The sequence below is a fragment of the Branchiostoma floridae genome, chromosome 3, assembly GCF_000003815.2.
Source record: "Branchiostoma floridae strain S238N-H82 chromosome 3, Bfl_VNyyK, whole genome shotgun sequence".
NCBI lineage: Eukaryota > Metazoa > Chordata > Leptocardii > Amphioxiformes > Branchiostomatidae > Branchiostoma > Branchiostoma floridae.
The window spans coordinates 10703721-10721721 of record NC_049981.1 but is presented as its reverse complement, the minus strand read 5'-3'; the positions used below and the strand labels follow the sequence as shown (position 1 = coordinate 10721721).

At 37.8% G+C, this 18001-nt stretch overlaps 1 protein-coding gene across 2 annotated transcripts in view; it reads right to left on the bottom strand.

Moving 5' to 3' along the window:
* Positions 1-18001, bottom strand: part of LOC118412427 (synaptic vesicle glycoprotein 2C-like) — a 61962-nt gene that overhangs the window by 41733 nt on the left and 2228 nt on the right. The window contains exons 2-4 of one of the 2 annotated variants that reach the window (XM_035815283.1): positions 17758-17886; positions 8120-8182; positions 3390-3439 (exon numbers count right to left, since the gene is read on the bottom strand). The gene's annotated coding sequence lies outside the window, so the exon portion shown is untranslated. The remainder of the gene's footprint in view (positions 1-3389; positions 3440-8119; positions 8183-17757; positions 17887-18001) is intronic. The other variant, XM_035815284.1, reaches the window with a different exon arrangement.

The following is an 18001-nucleotide window of genomic DNA, read 5'->3' as shown; positions in this document are numbered from 1 at the left end:
AAACCCAATCTGTAATTGGATCTATATTACCAGTGTGCTGTACAATCACTCATGGGGATAGTAGGGAAATGAACAGACTGTACTTGAACACACGGGCCCTTATAGACGTGCCCTTCAAACCAAACGTGTCTCATGGAATGTCTTCTTCATTATGAAGTCTGTATCTTCATCAAAGCTTAATGATGAAGGGACTGCACGAGGGCAAAGGTGTTAAAGTTTCAGTAAACATGCATTGATTCTCATGACATCATATTTGGTCTGAAAACCCTATTGAAACTAACATGCTCAAGGTTAGTTTCAATCTATAGCTAATACCTTCACTTCAAACTGATATAACCTCTACCAGTAGTATGAAAATTACGGCTAACATAGCATTTAATAAATTTTCTTTAAAAGTGTGTTCGAATTATTGGATGGAAGCCTGTTTGATAACAGGAGAAGCCATATGTAATAACCCGAAGAACATCCATATCGAGAATTATCACTGCCCATGTTATAAGAGTCTATTAGTATTACATGATACCATTTTTTCTTGCCTGCTCTATCGATTTCTGCAAATTCCAAAAAACAAGAAATTAAACTAAGTGTGGTGTTGCAGGTGTGTAGATGATTTGTTACACCCATCAAGCTCCATTATAATCATGCTATATCATTAATCACCACTCGTGCTCCCCTGGGAGGTTATATGTTCACCATGATCAGGTGAATTACTGTAACATCAATTATCATAATACCGGTACGTTTACGACGATTTCTCTAGCCATACTGATTTGACAAATTGTCAACGCATCATTTTCTCCAGTTACATGTTGCTGTTATAGGTTACCCTTGCCACTTCTTCTGTGTAACTTTTCTGCCACTCTTGTCCTGCTAAAAGCGTAATATTGTAATTGTAACACGCCGCGGAATTACACGGCAAACGGGCGCGTGGTTGGGAGGGGGTAAAAAATACCGGTAGGAAGAAACACGGCACAATTAACTGCCGCTATGTACATTTATACATCCTCTGATGTTCCTTCCTTTTCTGTCAGTAAATGCATAAAACATAAACCTGCATGAGCATACAAAATGTCATGAGAAAACGGACGTATACTGTCAAGAATTTTCATTTAACTTCTGTCCGTCACAACCGCTATGACGTAACACTTCACTGCTAGCGTAGATATAAAAATGGCGGGAAAATGGCGGCGTACGTTCAATTTTGCCCATTCAGTCGTAGATCCGGGCTATTATGCAACGGTTCTTCACACTTTTACACGAGTTGTAGGTCACCAACAGAAATTCAAGATTGTTGTTCAATCATGTTCGTCTTGTGCCGTGAGCATGTGTAATTATGATCTATAAATTTGGCAATGAATGTGACAGTGTGTTCGTCCCACGACGAGCTGCCTACCCCGAAAAAGATACTGAAAACTTTTGGCCTTGTTGTCTTCGAATGCATTGTTATCGATGCTTTGTAAATGATGTATTGGACACCTAGATGCCTGAAGTGTGCACAGCTCAGAAATAACTATTGTTGCATGTGTAGATCTCTTTAAGTTCCAGTATTTTTAATCTACCGGTATAAGTCTTACTACCGGTATTATGCCAATGCATGTTAAATGCCTAAAAATGGTATAAGTTCACAGTGATTAAATTTTGCAGGGAGAAGACAAAGTGCTGTATTCACATACTGTACAGTGATGAAAAACCAGGTTTTACTTTGCCTTAAAGTGGTGACTGCAAAAACTGCAAATGCAAAACCACTGCAAACTTTTGAAGAATTACAGGGTAGAGTTATGATTGATATCCACACCCACCCAGGAAAATCAGTCTTCCAAATAACATCGCTGATTACAACTGGGGAAAGGAGAAATCATCAGCAGTCAAGTGGGCAGGTGAAGTTGAAATATCGATTCTTGGACTGAGATTGAACACTTTTTTCCAGGGAGGGAAAAGCAAGGAAGGATAAGTTGTTATAATGTAACAATACAATACCTGCATTTATTCAATGATGAAAGTTGTAAAACGTCAAAAGCATCTGTGAAATATATTTGAGAAGCCACCTTAGAACAAAATCAAATTCTTTTCCAAAAAGACTCTTACTAGTATTGCAAGCTACTTTTATCATGGATCAGTGCAGGTTAGGTGCAGGCAGATATCAGAAATACACAGCTCCGAACTTACCTGTACTATCACACTTATACATGCAGGTGGTACGGGAAGGAGTCAGTGACTCATTACTCAATATATGAGCAATCAAGCTGTGGTTCGTTAATTACGTTTCCGTGAGATACATGAGTCAAAAGATAATCTCTGCGCTGATTACAGATCTATTTCAGGATCAGGCAAAGGGCAGATAAACACAGGAGCTGAATGCTAATTACTGTGTTATAGTGCATACTCCCACACACAGGGCTAATCAGCGGCATACACAAATGCCTTCCTTGAATCAGCCCTGTTAACCAGGGTCAGGTTTTTACTTTTGGCAGAGTCTTGATTATAAATATTAATGAACTTGCCTTATTTTGCATAAGCCAATCAGTGGCTACATTGCCAATTTTCAATATGGCGGTCATGGCCTGGCGATTCAATGTAGCAATGTACCATTTCAATGGACAAAGTCAGAATACTAGACACTGAACAGGACTACTTTATAAGAGGTATAAAGAATGCCATATACATCAGGGCACTGCAGCCATCACTGAACAGAGACGGTGGGTGTTACAAACTTCCTGACACATTTGACCAACTGCTGATTGCATCCACAAGATCACTTGTTAAGATCACGTGTCTGTAACTCTCACGAGTTTGCGTTCTGAAGAGATTGGTCATTATTGATCCAGTAGAAGGCGACAGTGGTCAGTGAAAATTTGATCCATGTACTGTGGTATACCTTTGCATTGGAAGAAAGTTTAGCATTCTACTATGATAACTACCAACATAGATGAACTTCCATGAACATTTGCATCATCATTGCATATTTCCTGCATTTACAACCAGTATAAAACAACTTGTAGCAAGGTACATTTGTTTGTAATTTTATTTTTTATGGTGTCAATGAATAAAAACACACTAGCTAAAATAGTAGATGCAAATATCTACCTAGAAAAATATCTACCTGCCAATACTTAATGTTTTTCAAGACCGTAATCAGAAACACAGCATTTATCTTGCTAGGCCTTAGTGTTGCTATTCAATGTCATATAAAGGTGTCGATTCATGAAAATGATCAAAAATTCAACAAGAATGTCATCTTAATTGCAAATAGGTTACTTTAAGCACTAGGTGACCTTTTTTCCAGGACAACATCAATGTGTCAAAGACGACACTTGCGGGTTTGAGGGTACACCTGGAAGATAATAGACTTTTACAACACTTCAGCATGAAATGATGACAGCCTACGGTACCTTATTTCCTGCACAGGATGGAACCCATCAGATCTGTCACATCAAAATGGCTGCCGGGTGAAAAGAGACAAGATAGCAATGAATATTTGATCAGGGTGGCATAGAAATCTCAACCCACGCAGTGTGGGGTTGGGGGCCAACTCAAAGGTTCTGGATCAACTGATCAATCAATGCTGTGGTGTGGAATTGGGGACCAACTCAAAGGTTATTATGTGACTGATGCTGTTGGGATCAACTCAATCAAAGATACTGAATTAACAAATTTTCCTATTCTAGATATAAAATGAAACTTTTTGGCATTAAGTTCATTAGGAATAGGAGCATTAAAAAGGTTAGATAGCTTTAAACAGTAAATGTATTTTGCAGTCACATGTGCAAAGGTTAGGTGTGACAGGTTGTTCAACTAGCTACATTTGTACTTCTGTGCCGCATGCCTGCGAAGCTGGTGTGTTACACCAAAGAAAGTCACATGTAATACAGAATACAGAAGCTGATGTGTTGCGCCAGAGGGCAATTATACATGTACTGGCTTTACAGATACACACACAGACAAACACTATTCTTCAGATAAATGTGAATCCTGCTACATTTATTCTATCAAAATAACTTCATTTATTTCTGAGAATTTATTGAGTATACTTCATTGAGTATCATGGAAACTGAATAATCTAGCCTTTGCAACCTGGGTTTGATTCCCACTGGATCCTGATTCAATTTGTCCTGAGCTGACTCTACTGAAGGAAACAGATTTTCTTTTATTAATCGGATTACCACTAGCAGTCTCAGATTTAGTGTCTAAAGCACACCAAGCTGACACAGCAATAGTTACTTTGTGACGTCAGTAAAAACCTTTTCATGCATCTCGATCAAGTTTAGCTTAGCTTACTGGGAAGCTGATCTTCCAAATTTGTGTCAGTATTGTATTACCCAGTGTAGCAGGCTGGTACAATTGTATGTACATGGGTACATTATGACCAGGAGTATATTTTTGTCTGTTACACTCTGGTATAGTCCCTTCAGTGTAACACACCTGCTTTTTTTGCATGAAGGGTCACACGGTTCTAGCAAGTGCATTTCAGTTTATCGGGCCATCACGCTATTATTCACGCCCGCTGCGCTTATGTAAGGATCTTTACGCTTATTCTCAATTTAGTTAAACGGTATTTTGCTAGTATTCCCCCTCAAAAAAATCCTTCTTATTACATTAAGAATTGAGTTACCGCCATGGGTTCCCTTAGAATGCCAATGTTTTAGGATACATTTTCAAAATCTGACCGTGAAAGGGCCAAGAACCCTCTTTCACTGCATTTCCCTGATTGGTTGCCTTGCTACCTGAATATCACCATTATGCTGAAGTAAAATCCTGGCCAGGACCTTGGGGCAGCTGGGTTTGTTACATCAAATAACCTGCCACACCTACCTGTAACCTTTACACACCTAACTTTTACACTCACCTAACCTTTACACATCTAACCTTTACACATTTACAACTCCAGTTGTAATCTAAAGCTGCATATGTCAAGTCATGCACGTCAAATAGCCAGGAGCAACCAGGATCTCCAAACACTCAACTTTGAAAGGTAAAGGTGTATAGTGATTATTTATTAGCCTTTTTTAATGTTGTACAGTAGGGGCAGTCCAAGGTATGGTATTGGAGAGTAGAGCCAATCTCTCTTCTTTTCTCCTTTCACTGCCTTTTTTACCTGTCCAACCAAAGTCAAGTACACATTCATAATTTTACACTTGTGTGGATGAGAAAATGTCTTTCCTATTATGATATATACATAGGGTCTAGCTGGGAATTTCAGGAGTCAAACCCATGACCTTTTGATCTGTGTTCACTAGGTAAATCATTGCAATGGATGCTAAAAAAAACTCCTAAGTACATGTACTATACAACATCTTAACCAGGAAAGTCAAGAATCAAACCCATGACCTTTCAATCATGTGAACACTAGCAAAACTGATAGGAAATACTGGAAATGTATTTTAGTTTGTGGGAATTAAGGAGAAAATGGAGTGTTTGCAGTGGTTTGGAGTCCATGATACTGCAGAGTGGCGGAAACATTGGCGCCTTTACGTAGAGCTAGTCAGAAACCCACCTACTAGAGATAACAGTCAGCAATGGACAGAACTGTCGCTTTGGGCAGTGCTGGCATATCAACTGCCACAAACATTTTTGCGTTTACAGTACATGCTACAAAACCTTGTGACAAGTTGTTACAGAAAACCTGCCTGTTATTCAGTGATGGGATAATAAGTCTGTCAATATCAGTAGAAATCTAATCATGCCCAAGGACAGTCTGCCCAGGCATGTAGCTTCAATTAGGCAGGAACAACTCAAACCGGGGGTCAGGGCTTTGCTTGCTCTGGGGATGACAGTTATACTATAGAACTCTGCGGTCTGTTGTGGTCGTCAAATGGCCAAGTGAATAGGGTAGCACACAGAGACTTCATTTCCCAAAAGATCGGTATGTTTTTTATGGTGCTTCTGGCATTTTTCATAAGTTTGTACATTTTTGTGCAATGCTTTGTACATTTCCCCACCTAAAATTTGTACAAATTCCATAAGATTCTTGAACATTTAGGTACCCCTGACCAGGTCACCAGTAAACCAGAAATTGTTTGTAGTTCGATTCAGAGATGAAAATTAGCAGGTAACTCAAAGATCTGTATCATTTGATTTATACATTACTAATTTCACATTTCAAACAATTTTGAAAATTGGGAGAGATTAAAACTGCCTGCATTATTCTGAACGTTACATAAAGAAGAAAATATTTCAAACCAACCAATGTAATTGCCGCAGCTTCTCATTTTCATTCCAGGCACCTCCATTTTGATTGCAAAACGAATCACATCAAGCTGAGATGCTGAGATAAGGTTTGTCAAGTAAAAAGCTTCCAGCTTATTGACCTTCAACATATCACCGATGTATCATGAACAGGCTTAGTGTCATCTCATCATTGGGAGAACAGAGTCATGAATTCCAATCTCTTTTACTCTGTCTTTTTGTCAGGAATTTTTCTTTTGATCTTTTTATTTTTCATTAATTAGTCTTATAGAGGCCATAGAGGTGGTGGGTTGTTACCCACTGTATCATGGGTAAACTATTGGAAAACAGAGCCAATCCTCTCCTTAGACTGCCTTTTACCTCCCAACTTTAGTTAGATACCCATTTTTACACGTAGGTGGAGTAAGAAAAGTTGCATATAATGTCATTCCCCAGGGCACAATGTCTGTCTCAGTGCAAGACCCAAGACACCTTGATTCAGTGCCCATTATTATGTCTCATAGCACTTTAAGATTTTTATCTTTTTCTTTTATTTAGCTTATTCCTCTTTGTAGAGAGATGCCTGTGGCATATAAACCATAATTTAATATGCCATTATACATGCAAATAATGAACAAAATGGTCCAATTCAAAAAACATCAAGGACAAACTATTATCCATAATCATACTCCTGATTGGAGCCAGGTCTTGACATCAGAGGTCATACAGTTGTGACATTGACGAGAACTATGTGCATAGGATGTGACCCCGTGTCATAGGACAGTATCTTTGTCGGAAAACATTGTTGGACTGGTCACTATTTAGTACACATTATACATTTAAAGTGGGTTTGATATAAGTTAAACAAGTTATCATTTCCTATTTCATTTTTCTTTCATTTCTTGTGAACTAATCACAATGTGAAGGGAGGGAGGAACAGGTGCATAAACATGTGCAATATACATTATGCATGTTTGATAAGGGTACTGGTGATCCAGACTGGGTGATAACTTGGGTTATCACATGGGATTCTACTGTTGTCACACAGGCTTCCATATAATAATTCAAATACACTTTGAGTGCATTGAGTGCAACATTATGGATAATTTGAATACTGGGTTCGGATGATGTAATTGCTGTTGTTGAAATCTTTTGTTCATGTACACCAAATTTCCTCAACTTCTGACGCATTTTGTATCAAAGCTTGTATTTTCTCGTGTGGGTATGAAAATACACTGTACAAAATGTTTTCCATATCACCCACAGTCCCAGACTTCCTGTGGGTCAGATTATCCCCAGTCCTTTGGCAAACAGGTGATCCTACCTGTGGTCAGGCTGGTAACTCTGTTGATACGCAATATACCGTGTTGTATTCTATATTTACATTGGCCTCTTAAAAACAACACTATCAACAGTATAGGTAGTACAGTACAATATCAACAGTAGCTACACGTACAATACAACTTATGACGACAATACCTATCCATGTAAACAAGAAGCATCATTATCTACAGTGAAGTATTATTCAGTGGAAGAACAAAAACTCAGTGGGGCTTGAAGCAATACAGGAGATGCACCCACAGAAAAGTTGTCAAGGTGCATGAGTAGTCCAAACTATCATAGACAAGACTCACAAACCATGTAAATGATGTGTTGTTTGTTCAATACATATTCAAAAGTGATGAATAGTATAATATCTATAATATTTGCACCTAACTCATCAATGGAGTAGTTTTTCATCAGTTTGAATACAAACATCACAGTGGAAGAGTAACAATACCAACAGTAATGCATTCAGCACCAAGGACATGCAAGGTTGTATCTGTATGAGCACTTACTGACTGTTGTTTTTCATAGCATTGAGCACTGTTTACAGCAAATTACTGACATTTCTTACTGTACTTACACTTCCTATATAATGATACACAATTATGAAGTACATTAAAGCAATGCTGACCTTGTATTCAGAAGCTTGTAGACGAGATGCAAGAGAGAAGAGTTTTCCACGGGAACAGATGTCCTGCATTGGGGAAAGGTCAAAGTGAGATCAATCTATATGACAAAACATCCGAAAGAAGTCTAAGTGTATCTCTGCAAGTGTGTTTAAGTGTGCGTATGTCTATGCATGTGTGTAAGTGTGTGCAATAGGGGTGGGTGCATTGTACCCATTTTCTTATGTTGGAAGAACCTGAAAAAAGATCAGTGAACCAGATTTTTGACTGATTAAAAAAATTGCAGATTATATCAGCAGGCATTCTCACATTTTGGGGCTTATCAGTCCAAGAAAATAACAAGAGAAAAGTTGGTGAAACTTGTTCTAAGTTAACAGAGACAGTTAATATTGTTTACATGAAGATAGGACTTTAGAATCACCAGTGGCGGTCGGATACTCTACCAAACAGATTTCTTGAGGACCAGAATCTGGTCCTCAGGACCAGAACCTGACCTGTACCTGAATTGTCTATGCAGGTACCCACCCCTAGTGTGCGAGCATGTTTATGTCTGTGTGTGACAGAGATTTTGGAAACACAAAGTTTTCAACAATGAACAGTGACAAAATGCCATCTTCCACCACAAACAATGATGAATTAGCCTTTTAGAATGCACAGTGGAATAGCGTGGGTGGAAACGCCAGGCCAGCTCTAACCCTGACCCTGGGCTGAACCCTGCTCTTAATGTCCCACATATGGTGACATGACAAATCTAAACCACTGTCAGCCAATTTCACAGCGCCACTGATGCATGCCATTTGCACACAGCTAAATGCAGGGCGACAAGAAGAATCCTTAAAACGACTGCAACTTAAATGGAACTAGAGTGTGAAAGACACAATTTAAATTCTTAAAGTCACATGAAATTGCACAGTATTGTAAAAGAAAGAATGTTTGTAGTTGTTTTGTATTTAAGGAACCACAAACTTAAAATCACCAAGAACATTTCCTCTTTGTGTGGCAGTTTCAACAGCAAACTCAAAAACACTGTTAACACTCTATCTTCCACCTACCAGAAAATCACATCTCAGCAAACATTTCCCCTTTTACAGCATTGCACCATAAATTGCTAAAACATCTTGAGAACTGTGTGTTACTCAATATCCCCATTCATACCCTCAAGGGCTATGAATGGGGAAGACCGAGATGATCATGAGAACCAATGAAGGGGAAAATAGATCTGACAGCCCCGGCAATTTCCGTCTTCTACCTTAAGGCTTGGTAAAGCCACGCTGCGAATACGTAAATCCCGTACTAATAGAGCTCTCAGGGGTTCAAAATAAACTTTCAGTACTAGTCATGGTAGGATACTGGGCAAAATTTAAATTGTTCAGTCAGGGCTCAAAATTTCTTTTTGGTGTACAAAGAAATTTTTGGGTGCACAACATAAAACAAAATTGAATGTCTGATTCAGTAAAACTTACCTGACTAAAACAATGACAACCTCTTTTTAGAACTTGAATCTAAAATTCTATAGCTAACTTTAACTTTTAAACAAGAAACAAGTCAACTCATTATTTGTTCTGACAGTAAAATGTCAAAAATAACCTGTGTGGTGTATACTTTTGCACAATAGTACTTTACCTCCATGTACTTGACCATATGTACATTAAAAAATCAGGTGCACAGTTTAATTTCAGGTGCACAAAAGTGTACAAGACAGAATTTTGAGCCCTGTTAGCAAAACACGTGATTCTCACTTGCAGCCATTCGATATCTCCAAACAATCGATATTATCTCACCAGATATGTCCTGTCCTATATTGTCATAACCCATTATATGCCAGAATGCAAAATGACATATACAGGTCAAAAGATAGGTGACATTCCAGATTCTTTTGTGCCATTTATTTCAACCTTCCATAGCTTAGGGTTAGACCTGGAGACTTGATTTTGCCAAGGTGTTCAAAATCAGACAGGAGAGATGCATCACACAAGCAATAACTGCCCTGCTGTCTTTTTTGCAATCAATTTTTTAGATGCTGAAAATGTCTGGCAAATTAGTTTTCTGGCACACAAATCTTGTGGCGGTTTCTGGTGGGCGGATAGATCAAGTTGATGGTAACATGTTGTGAATAGTGTAGTGTGTATAGAATGATGCATAGTTTGTATTGGAGATGACACTTCAAAGTAATGTTTTACCTGAAATAAATCATTGACATGATTCCTATGGGGGTTTATAGCTCTTGTGGCTTTTCAAAATGTCATGTTTGCAGTTCTATTGCTACATTATGCAATTTAAGGGGTCAAAGTTTAGTACATTTGATAGTCTAATAGTTGGTTCAAGGCATAAATTCATGCCATCCCACATTCTTGAAGACTGACAAAGGGGTGTACTTAAGAGTAAACTGTCTCTTGCCTGCAGTTGACTTCCTTCTCAACAATGTTTTCTGGACACAAGGCAAAGAAATATGGACATTAAGATACACAAAAAAGAGACACAAACATGTTTTCTTTTCAACCCAATCACAAGAGTCTTGTTAAAGACTTTTTGCTGGTATTTTGAGGGTCAAGTTTAACATATTTCACAGTTTGATAGTCCATTAGGACATTGCTCTGTTGGGTCTGGAAGTCTGTAAGATGGACTGTTAAAAACAAACTGTACTCTTGTGAGCATTTGACATCCTACAGTGCATAAAATCAAAATTGTCTAACAGGAAAAATTGAAAACTCGAAAAGGACCTTGCTAAAGGTAATATTTCTCAATTTGTCATAATGTATGAACATAGTCTGTGTAAGCACTGAAACACAAAATCCGTTTTCCGGGGCTGTCCAGGGGATAAGCACAACTTAACAGTGTTGAGATCTTTGTTAAGTTAAATGTGCTCAAGTTGTGCCTATCCTCAAACACAGGACTTCTGGCTTGATGCCCCATCCAAGAGAAACTCCTAACCAAAGCTTAGGGCACTCATTTTTACCTGAGTCAAGTATTAAAATAGTTGTCAAATATCTTAGTTTCTAAAGGGCCCAACATTTGGGCCTGCAAGGGATTTCAGACCAAAACCTTTAAATTTTAAGTCAACAACCCTACCTACAAGACTACCTTGCTGTATCCGATGATGGCACGTTAGATCCCTTAATGTGGCATTGCAATATTGTGAAAGGTTTGCTGTCATTTGGCATTTCACTGCTGCATTGGTGACATTTGTAGTAGCAAAGTTCATCATATTCATAGCCATAAATGGGCGGCAGCTGAAAACAAAAGATTAGATCACAAATCTTACAAATGATGTCATGCAGATGTTTGAAGAGATTGACAATGCCTTAGCTTATTAGGTACTAATAGAAAGTAAAAAAAGTAGAAAAAATTACTATTTCTTAGTAAGGGTTAGGCAACATCACTTGTCGATTTGATTATATGGATGATGTCCTCATAATTTTCACCCAGTTAAAAAAAAAAGAATTTGGTGACCAAATTTATTCTTGCAAAGAAGCTGCAAAATGAGCATTTATATGGATTAAATTGAGAAAAGACATAAAAAAAAGATATTGAAGAGTGAGGTCTTCTAACATCAAAGAAGAAGACGTGGATGATGAAATCTAAGAATTCATGCCTTAGTATACCATGTTCTGTGAGTTTTCAGTCAGTTTTCCAATCTTCCTGAACACTTGCATCTCATAGTCATATTATAGGCAACTTAGGGTTTTGTCAACTTTCTTTACATGCCCACGTCAGTTTTGGGGTGCCTTGCATGACCAGTATAAGCCTTAATATTGTAGAATAAAAGATCAAAGTGAAGGTTTGACACAAGGGTGTGGTCTTTTTAACCATTGAGTTTTTGGCTGCAAGCCAGCTGCTTGAATTGTCCAAGCCATGAAATGGCTGGATGACATGGGAAATGAAAAGCAGCATTTGGCTGTAGAATCCATGACCGTTCACAATGTCATTAAAACTGTGCCTTGGTCAGATATTTCCAACACGTACAAACCCTGCCATGATCGATGCTTTATGACGAGATTTTTCTTCCAAGTCTCGTCCGGAGTCTTAGCGAGAAATATTGAAGCCACAGTCCGTAACATTATTCTCTATCCTTGCTACAGTTTATTTGAAGTGCAAAGAGCTTTTCGACTGAAATATTCATAGGAAGGCTGTTATTAAATTCAGGGCGGAACATTACAGCGGTGCTCGGAGATCAAAGAGGGCTCTCCCCCGCCCACGCTCGCTGGACGCATCGATTTCCGATCCCCGCTTCATCCTCGGCGAGCTTCCATTATGGAGGCTTTAGATCAATAACTACTTAAGGCCGATGCTAAATCATGTTGGCTTATTTGGTTGGGGCTCCTTTGTGCTTTCCTGTTTTCTACAAGTCTGATACAAAAGGAACTGGACATCTTATGTTCTTAGTGGCTTTATATGGTTATTAGTGCATCAGATTAGAGCAGGTTAATTTTACAATATCACCCGGAATTCTCGCAATTCAAAAAAAAGTTTTCTAACCCTCCGAAGATAGTCAACATACCAAAGATGGTAAAATATGTCATAAACTTCTATCAGTACTATCATAAAATGTTCTTTATGCCATAAATAGGCATTTTAATGTTGCACACTGCTGTTGTTTTTTATTTCATGATGGCAATCTGCCAATCACTAGATGCACCATTAACATTAACTATATAACATATAATACCATAAAGGGGAGCCAAACGGAAGCAACTGACAGTTTTTTACACTTGATTTATTGCTTTTTCGTCATCATATAGAGCATAGTAAGAGATGGTGGCAACATGTATGCCCAATAGACATTGGCACTGGGTTACAAGAATTCATTTTGATGTATTTCATGTATTTCAAAGGTTGACATTACCAAATGAAATGGTGACTGCAATGATGTCTGAAAATTTCACACAAACAAGCCATGTTAACTGTAGCAAAACTGTCTTATTGCATCCTGAAATTCACGTACAATAAATCATATTACCGATAGTATCATAATGATGTTTTCTTGCCAACTTAAAAATTTAGTTCAATACTAGTAGTGTTTGGTACATCATTTATCAAACCAAACAAAATGGCCTCTCTGACAGCTGCTTTAAGTGCAGCTGACAAGTTTGACCTTGTCTTATGTGTTATCTGACCTTGGAGAAAAGACCAGTGGGAATTGCCCCCAATAATTATGTATAACTACCGGTAGTGCTATAGGACTAACATGTTTCAAGGTAATTGTAAATACGTATTTATTGGTCAAAGTATTGGCTGAATTTTCCCCATTTGGGCCCCATGGGAGTAAAGGTTTGTTTCTTGTCAATTTCTTTGTAATCTGTTTCTGCAGCACTTAAAATTCCCGGAAATTTGTGAAAATCATGAGATCAGAAAACACTGTGGCATAATCAGTTTCCACCGAGAGGTCACTGAAAAAACTGCAAAAGTTTACATAAAACTGCAGTGAATGAGTTACTACCTTTATGCTACCAGATATTTGTATGTTATCTGTATTACATGTAAACTGCATTGCCTTTCTAAAGCAATTTTACCTAGAGAACAGGTATCGTATTGCATTTTACTTGACTCATTTGACTGTATTCCATACTGAAAATGAGTGAAATAGGAGTTTGCTAAAGAGTAGAAACTATTCTAATTTTTTAATAAAGAGACAACCACAACCACTGCTTTATTTCCAGAATGTTTTGGAGACAATCTGCCACCTTCTTCAGGGCGATTCTGACTGTTTCACTTTGTACTGCAGCAATGAGTGTCATTGCTTACAGATGCGGTCAAAAACTCAAATTACCGGTATTTTCATATATACAGTTATTGTTTGCAATGATGTTTACAATGCGGTGATGTTCCGAATGGAAATAAAGCATTTGTTCTGTGTAAAAAAAAAAAGAGTAAAAAAAAAAGAGTCCGTTATTCAGGAACGTACCAACCTGATGAAACTATTCATGGATAAATCAAATTTCTGCATGGAAGCCTTTTCGTCAGACCTGGATATGCTATATGGTCAATTTTTTGCAGATAACTTGTGATATAAGGATGATGTGGTGCAGCACCTCGGGCCCCCAGCACCTTGCTCTGGAACTACAGGGACGTTGCGTAAAAACATTCTACGGAGAATACTTTAACAAAGGAACAACAAATTACCATCATGGTATTTTGGGTTACGCAGGTAGGTTTAAGACAGAGCGTAGAGTGCCATGCAAATAATGCAAAGAAGGACTTAATTTGCAAAATTAAGGCCATACAAATTAAATTTGTTGTTTCTCAGATTTTTTCAGAAAAAAGTTGGAGTGACAGGGCGAAAAAAAAAAAAAAACTTGCAACAAGTCTGGGTTCAGATCCAGAGGTTCAGACTGGTAATTCCAGACCTGAATCCATGGTATATGTGTGGTAGAATACTTCTCCAGTTACAATTACATGCAAAATTTGCTTGATGGCATACATTTTACATGTAATTTTAACAATACAAAATAATGTGCAATCAGTATTACTAAAGTACCCACAGTAATAAAGCTTAGTAATAAAGACAAAAACATATTATTTCGTAGTATTTCAAGAATATAAAAAAAACTTTTAAAAAGGTTTTAAAAAGCAGCATAGTATAATGTCTAACATAAGTTGGCCCTGCCATATCAAGGTTAGTCGCTACACTGGAAGCAATCTCGACAGTTGTAATGTTTGACATTGGTATGATACCATCAGAACACTGCTGTGATACCATCACTACCATCCATACTGCCATACAGCCAAAAGCCTGACATTGTTCAGCACAAATACCCCATCAAGTACTTTGGCCAAAACAATTTACCTAATAGTTTCTCAACTTCCAAACAAAACTAAGGCCATGTTGATTTGATTAAACAGATGCAGCTCTGGGAACCCCAAAACTGATACAAGTATGCAAATTCAATTTTCTTAAAAAGTATATCTTTAAAAAATCACCTTAAAAGTTAAATTTGAAATCTATGTGGTCAGAAAACCAAGAAAATGCATGGGCATGGCCTAAAATTCCATTTTTTTTTACATTTATATAAAGCTGTATGCATGTACGGATCCAAAAACCAAGAAACAACATTGATATGGCCTAAAATTCTAATTATTTTGCAAAATCAGAAAATATAAGTTACATGTACACCGATCTGAAAACCCAGAAATTAATTGGCCTAGGCCTAAAATTCTGATTATTTTGCAAAATCAATATTATCATAAAGTTACGTGTACAGATCTAACCAAGAAATTACATTGACATGGCCTAAAACTCTAAAGTGCTGTTATTCATTGTTGGAGGTACTCATGGCTTGTGGAAGGTGACCAGTGCAGCTAAACAGACAAAAATAGCTGAATGGAAAAATCACATCAATAATTCAAACCTCGGGCAGTATCAGATTAATCTGGAGGTGAATATTCCTGGCACTGCATGTCAGCTGAATTAGTATTGACAGTTGTGTGCTTTTATCCTCCAGCAAAAAAATATGGCCAGCAAGGTTTTCTCTCACTCCCTTAGCAGTCAACACCCAGGCGGGCCATGCCCATAAACAAATTGCTAGGTTGTCACATTTAGATGATGCATTGCATTTGGCAAAGAACGAAAACAAACAAACCATCACTTTGGTAAAAAAAATGTTGATATCATATAAAGCGTGCTGTGAACTCATTGAGAAATAGATTTTGTACTCTTTCACATTCTTTTTCCCTGTGCCTATTTGTCAAGGAAAATTGTTTCAACATTCGCTGTCAAAATACTTTAACCCTCTCAGCACGTCATAAAATTTTTTCCTGTATACCATATACGACATATAATTTCAGTCTATACAGGTGTCAATTAGTACTTTTTGTTAATTATTATTACAGCTGCTATGTAAGGAGTAGACTAGGAAAACTATATATTTCTGGAAAGCTCACAGACTGGCCTTTCCAATAAAAGCAAAATAAACATCATACCATCAATCTGATAGTAGTAATAGTAATAACAATAAACAAAAACACAATATGCAAAACAAAACAAAAACATGTCTCACAAAATAAAAAGTCCATTCAGGGGCAAAAACATACTTTACTTATCCTGAAACTACACAGAAATACATTATAATACAAGAGCAATGCTGGTATTATGTGATGGGCATCAAACATCTTCACACTGCTCATCATCTTCATCGATGTTGTCACTGCTGGATGCTGGGGAGAAAACCAAAATATAGTTTATAATAATCACATGTTTTGTTGTTGAACAATTGTATTGTTGTATTATCATGTGAAATTGTTGTTTTGTTGAGGAAAAATTGTAGTAATATTATTTAAAAAATAGTACAACTTCCAACCACTTTCATTTATATGTTCACATAAGTATAACTACAAGCTCTGACAATATCTAAAAAAAAAAAATTGAAAAAAAAAAATTGAAAAAAAAAAGGTTTGCTATCGCAAGCCTGTAAAACAGAACAGGTTTTGCTATCGCAAACCTGTAAAATGCAGCTAGATATTAGCAGTACGAAACCGCAAACCTGGCATGAACAGACAGTAGCTAATATTCAACAAGAAAACCCCGTTGTTTACCTTGTTGTTCGTCTCTTTCCCCGCTGGTGGGAGCCTCCACTAAATCTTCATTATCGGCCGATGAGGCCCCTGAAGCACTCATGATTATCTAGCGTCTGGATTACGTTCAAATAAGGTTTGAATGAAGTCAAAATGCTGTATGTTTTCTGATTGATTGGTTCTCTTACAATTACCAGCGTTCTAGTTGTGGGATTCGTCATGATGGTGGGCAGGGAGTTCAAAATCCAAAATGTGACGTACGAAGCCCCGTACGTGGCTTCTCGCGGTCTACGGGAAAGCCACGAAAATGGCTTTTCGTGCTGAGAGGGTTAAGGGGCACTCCAAACAGCAACACTGGTAGCGGTCCTGGCTATGCCTGGAGCCCTTTTGAACATATATGAAACCTGTAAACTAAATATAGTAATAAGATAACTTGTTAAAATTTAGACAAAAAATCAATCAATTGAATTGGAATGGCCTAAAAATTGCATTTTTTCAACATTTTTTGGCAAGATAAGGGCACTCCAAACAGCAATGTTAATGTCTGCCAGGAACACATTGGGATAGAATTGAAACATGTACATCAGTTAAAACTTTAAAAAGAATAATAAGAACCAACAAATTAAATTGGAGTGGCCTATAAACAGAGTTTTTCCAACATTCTTCAACAAGATAAAGGCACTCCAAACAGCAATGTTACAGCACTGATAGTGTCTGCATGTCTTGAACCCATTGGAACAGAATTGAAACATGCAGTTATAAAACTTTAAAACGAAAACAAGAACCAAGAAATTAAAGCGAAATGGCCTAAAAATGGCATTTTCCCAACATTTCTAGTCAAGATAAGGGCACTCCAAACAGCAATGTTACAGCACTGATAGTGTCTGTCTGGATCCCATTGGAACAGAATTGAAACATGTAATCAGTAAACCATGCCAGCTACACTTGACAGATCACTTATAGAAGTGCGATGGACCAACTCCAGATGCACCTGCTACCAGTGCAAAAATTTCACACAATATGGCATCCCCTTTCAATTTGCTTCACTGGCACATTATCAAAGATTACCACAAAATTTCCACATGAATCTTTAATCTAGGAAGGATATTCGGAAATTCAAGATGGTTGGCTGTACCTGTGCGTGTGTTCGGTGAGGACGGCGTCCCAGCTGGCTGTCGGAGTCCGTCGCTCGGCCAGATGTGGATGGGAGGCAGGGATAGATGTGATGAGGTCATGTGATCAGGTCACGTGACCAGGGAAGGGCCTGCAGTGACAGGAAATGAGATGATTATGGGAACATACCAATTAGAAAATTTAGTGGGGGGAGATCAGGGTGCATTCATGAATAAAATTAACCCCTTTGGGGGAACATACCATTT